We start from the raw sequence: 6,050 nt of genomic DNA on the forward strand, positions 1-6,050 counted from the left end.
TTTGTTGGAAATTTAATTGCTGCTGTTCTTAGACTGAACTATTGTTTCAGTTCCAAATAAATCACCTTAAGAAAGAAAATATCTTTTTCTCAAGATTATTTTTTAATAGAAAACAAATACAGTTTTTAAAATATTCTCCATGTTTCTAACCTCATTTTTATGTTTCCTTTCTTTGAACTAATTTCTCATTCCTGACTAGTTTTGTTTCCCAGTATCCCATCTGAAATTCATTACATTACATTACATTCAACCACCTTTTTACCATCTCAAAAGGCGGAGCTGATAACAGACAACTTTCTTGAGCTTACTTTTATTCAGAGAAAAGTAATATATTACTATAGGGACCAACTTTCTTTTCTTCTGGCTATTGATACTATCATCTGATATCCATAAATGAAGCTTTTTTTATTCTGTATATATCCATATATAATACAACTGTCTGGAGAATCAATGTGAACTTTTAAAAATAATTAAACCACTGTAAAATCTCCTTTATATGTGATAGCAAGTGAAAACCTTGTACGATTAAAGTATCAGTATTGGTTTGGTTTAGTTCCCAGATGTGCATATTCCACTTCTCCCACAGCTCTCTGAAGACCTGTTTGGCTCAGTATAGCAAGATTATTAAAAAACCCCCCAGTGACATCCATGTTAGTGCAGAACATCTTGGCTGCTAGAAGGATTCTGAAGTGTGAATGTATTCCTGTTGGATGCTAGGCTGTGACATCACCTTGTCCCAAATCCTATCTTTATGGTTTCAACTGCTTTGCTTTCCCATGCTTACAGCAGTTTAAACTCCTCCAACAGCTTTTTGGTTCAGTGGAGAATTTTTTGACTCTTTCATCCAAAGTCTAACAAGCAAACATTGAGCATGAGGTGATGGAGCATGAGGGGAGGGCTTTATTTGCTGAACTCTGCCTCTCAGGGGAAGTTTATTGGCATATTTGAAGAACTGAGGATGTTTTTGTAGTACAGAAGCCAAGTTGACCGCGATAAGACCCTGTGGGGTGGAACATCAGGGTATTTTCTGTGTTTAGTTAAACTTTTATATCTGTGAGTAATTTAAAATGCTGATTAGATTTTATTGAAGACTTGTGATTCCATTTTCTCAAGAGGTCTATAAACATGAGGGTCATCTTAGTCTATGAACAACCCATCTTCCAATGCCAAGATCTAAAAGAAACAAACAAAAAACTCCAAAATCTCTCCTAAGATAATAGTAGAGATTCTAAAGACCTATAAATTAATAAGCTGTCCAAATGGAAGAGAGGGTGAAGTCTAGGAGAGTCAATGATTTCCCAAAATAATGTGCTAAGCAAGCCAGAGTCTGATCCTAGGCTTGTTGAAGGCAGTGAAGGGACTCCTTTCATTCCAACATGAGTCCAACAATTCCATTACATCCAATTGCACCATGAAATATAGGGAATTATGACTCAAATGTTATGACATACTACAGTCATCTGGACACAGGACATGTGAAAGGAACTACTTTATGGACAAGAACAACAGAGCTTGAACTTTATATATGTGAGATTATCTTATAAATCTGTGGGATAGTAGAAGTTACCAGTGCAATCATTAGTTGAACAGTAATAGGAATCCTTGCTTTAGTTTGTCTCATCAACACAAACAGACAGAGCCCACAAATATATAAGGCAAAACTACTTCCAAATTCCTGTCTTTCCTTGCTGAGCTGACATTTATATGGTGTGTGGAATAGGTACAGCAGCATGTTGTGCACACCAACCATTGTGTTGTGACTGCTACCCTGTGGAAACTTCCTGTTCAGTATATAGCTAGCATATAGCCAAGAAATATTCACGCTAAACATTACTCCTGTTGGAAACAACCTTCCAAAAAACCAATGTTTATGGTAGTCACCAGAAGAATTACAAATGCGCAGCAATTCCGTACACTTTGAACCTGAAATACTTGATAACTTACCAGGAAATCTGCCCCGCTTTTTCCCATTGGCTGACATGACTGACTTTCATTTTCCAACTAACCCAGACTGTTTTCTTGTGACAAAGTGAACAGGCAAACACAGAAACCTCTCTACTTTCTGTAGCAGGGATTGTAATCATCTATATGCATAAACTATGAAAACACAAATTAAATAACTTCTATAATACTTTGCTAGTTGTATGTTGGATCTTTTCCTGTGCTAAGCTTCTCTGCTTCTTTAGGACCATAGTTTCACACCAGTTGTGTTATCTGCTTTAAACAGCCACATAAGTAGAGATCCTCTGGGGAGAAGAAGATGGGACTGTTGCAACTGATGTGATTTTGACCCATCCACGGTGAAGAAAGAATTGCTTGTGGTTATGACAAAACAGGATATATTTGTGGGTTAGATTTGTAGTATTAGTCTAAATACCTTTTTCTAATTATGATTGCTTTAAAAGGCAACCCATTCAAAGTCTTAATTTTGCAACATCTTCCTCAAAACAAAAATTGGAAACCTAAACATCTAAAGATGCGCTTCTGATTTTCACATATTTGTATCTAAATTCACGAGCACCCATCTGCTGCTCTTCAGTATTAACTAAAAACAAATAATGGTATTAGGAAAAGACAATTATTTTTCAGGGGCTTTTTTGTTTTGGAAAATGAAACTTTAATAGGATTCTGGGGTATTTTTGCCGCATAGGCCATGTAAAGGACTATGAGAAATATAAGTTCAAGCACCAGGTTTTTCTCAGTTCTAGAGCTGAGGGATGAAGCAGCCAGCCAAGAAACACCACAGAGGAATGTGTTGAGGGAATAGCAGTTCAGGTAGATGGTTTGGCATGTTTCCTTCTATTACATTGTTAAATTCTGGAGGCCTGAGCTTGCCAGGACTCAGTGTAGCCTTCTGCATAAGTTACAGCCCAATGGGGCTCCCAGATTCACTACATACACATATCAGAAAACTGCCAGCAATTCTGCAGAAAATGTAACTCTTTGAAAACCAGATGCAGCCTGCAGCGGTAGAGAGGCTGGTATTGATATGCTCACAGTATGCCCAGAAAATCCCACCTCATCAGCCTCTTGCCATCTTGCCATTTTAAGAAACCTTTCTGGAGTCTCCTATAAATTATTATTTTTCTAGAACAATACGCCTTTCATGGAATTGCATAGTTTTTGTCACAAAAACACAACCCCTAAGAAGTTTTCATTCTCTTTTAAAATGCTTTAGAAGTTCTGCAGTAATTTGTTCAGGTTTTTGATTACTTTCTGTCTTTATCCCTATTTAATTTTGTGAAATGCTTTCATAAAGGAAATAATTCATTAATGGTGGTAGCCCTTAGCACTGGCCTAAATGAGGAAGGGAAGTCTGGATTCCCTGTTGCTGGTGATGGCAGTACATAGGAAATCCTTGCCCAAGGCTCCCACCCAGTACTTGGCACAGGACATGGTTGGAGAGCAAAAGGTCAGAGTCTGGGGAAGTGCTATATTGAAGGTGATTACGATTTATTAGGGCTATACACAAACAAATCCTCTGCACTAATTAGGGAGACTGGCAGAGAAGGGAGTAAATTGCAGCTGAAAAGGAGGACAGGAAGGTGAACTGATAAGAGCCTCCCTGACCAGCAGCCTGCAGGCACTGCTGTCAGTGCCGCCCATTCTCAGTCCCATGCTGAACTACAGGCCAAATTAAAATCAGTGCTGCCCATTTTGGGCCATGGTCTCAACAGGACCCTGATTTCAACTATCATCTCTAGAGACTTTATTCAAGAGGAAGGAATTTGAGTGATAGAAAGCAGAGGAACAACAGGGAGATTCCTTAGAGCTCTCAAAAAGTTTATCCAGTGAAGAAAATACAGGCTTCATGGCTTTGAAGTACTTGTAGGTTATCTCTGCAAAGAACTGCTTCAGGGAAGAACCAAGAGTGAAAAAGATCCTTTCTCAGACTCTTTCATTTGGTGTCTAAATATTACTCTGTCTTTTGTTTGGAGTGACAGAATCAGGTTTTCCTACTTTCACTGAACCTCAAAACTCTCTGTGATGGAAAATTGTCTTGTTTAATCTTTTCATAGTGGCTTATTTGGTCTTTGGCTTTACTATTTCACTCCTGATTCTATAGTCTCCATCTGTAAAGCACACTCAATGTAGCACTGTCTTGAATTTTGTCTGCTGTTTTTGTTACTAGGAGAGTGATTTCAGTGATAAATGTTTATAACACAGCTTGAGGAATTTCATCCTCCCCTGGTAAACTGTGTAGGAGATTGCCTTAATGGACAAAGAAAAATGTCCACTGGACTTTAGCCAGGAGCTTGGACTTGCTTATAAAGAAGAAAATACAAGTAAAACCTTCTGGTACTGTGTACAGAAGGTACATTTAAAAAATATTCACCTCTCTTCTCACAACCTAAAATAGAACTAGTGATATATTAATGTATTTTTTGCTATTTTATGGCAAATCACTTAGTTGTGACAAGTTTAATTCTGCCTTTTGATCAGATGTCTTACAAGGCTGTGCTGCTTTATTTTTTTCTACAAATACCTCTAACTGGGAAAATAAATTACAGATGACTGTGGAAAACTGAACTCAGAATTACGAGAAGAGAAAGTGATAATAGCCTTTATTCACAGGTGTAAGGAGTCTGATTTGAAACAGCAAATTGAGAGCTGCAGCCCAGTTTAACTAGTTTACTAGAGTAAGACTTGGGACATAAATTCAGCAAAGCCATGATGTTAGTTTGATTTATGCTTGTGCAGTTTGTTTAATCAGGGCCTGAATAAAGACTTCAGGATTTGAGCTGTTCTGAAGGCTACGTGAGACAGGGTGTTCCCATGCTGAAGTTAAATTCCCTGTAGACCAGTTTCTGGTCTACTGAAGAGAAGCAGAATCACCCCTGTGTTGTCTGCCTAATCTGTTGTGTTGCATTTATTGTAAAGGAAATATACATACTCAGAGCTAACAGACAGAAGCCTAAAAGTATCCATGCCAAATAGTTGATGATCATTTCACTGCTTGCTTAAATAGCCTGTAGATGCCTAGCACTTACAAAGGAGAGTTTCAAACAGGATGTAAATATCGCTGAGCTAGCAGCCAAAATGCACTACTGCCTTTCTCAGCCTGAGAACAGTAATTGAAAACTATGAATCATCCTCTGTGTTTCTTCCCTTCACTCCCAGGTTAAATGTCCATTAACCGTATCCCCACAGAAAACGTTATGTGCCAAGAATGGAAAAGCATGGCAACAACAGTCCCATGTGGCTGATGGAGCGATTAAAAGCTGATGGGTCCCTTCTGCCACTGCATCTCAAAAAGGGAAGAGAGGATGCCTCTTTTTCTTTAGAGCACCTTAGCCCTGCCTCTGAGTCTGGGTTGGAGAAGGATGGATGCTCTTTCTGCTGTTGGCATTGCCTGAGGTTCTCTGAAATAAGAGATTGACTGTTCTTCATTGAAGCCCTGGAGAACCAGAATTTCTATCCCATATTTCTAGAAAAGACTATCCATCCAAAGTGAGATTAGAATGGAAATGTGGGCTTAAGCCTGCCCCCTCCTCTCAGGATCACAGGCTCCCTGACCCATGGTATCCTCCCTATTCAGCTGTCAGGAAGCCCAGAAAGCATGTGAACTGCCGATAGAGAAAGCCAAGTAAGCCTGCAAGGGAAGCAGGCAGCTTGCCATCCTGCCTGGCTTCTGTCACAGCCAATGTGCTGCTCAGAAACCTGCCAATTACAGTTTTGAAAGGTTTTTTTCTCAATGGAGAATTTGCTGTGAGAAATTTCCAGCCATCTCTGCTCTGTGTTGCTGCTGCTGCTCAAAATGAGAAAGACAAAATGGCCTAGAGAGCCTCACACAGGGAAGGTGTAGGGCCTTGGGAGACCTGGCCCTGCAGGCCCTGCAGTCCTGGCTGCCACAACCCAATCACAAATGCATTTCCGAACTGTCAGATATTCCCTCCAGAATTATGTATGCGTCTTCACTCTAGTGTGATCGCAAATCAGTTCATGTACCTTGCCAGGGACTTCAAAGGGTTTTTGTGCAACACTGTAGTCACCTGATAAAAAGTCAGAGTCCTGGTCAATATTCTTTGAATTTATCACAGATAAAGACT

This window comes from Chiroxiphia lanceolata, chromosome 3, assembly GCF_009829145.1.
Source record: "Chiroxiphia lanceolata isolate bChiLan1 chromosome 3, bChiLan1.pri, whole genome shotgun sequence".
Classification (NCBI taxonomy): Eukaryota; Metazoa; Chordata; class Aves; order Passeriformes; family Pipridae; genus Chiroxiphia; species Chiroxiphia lanceolata.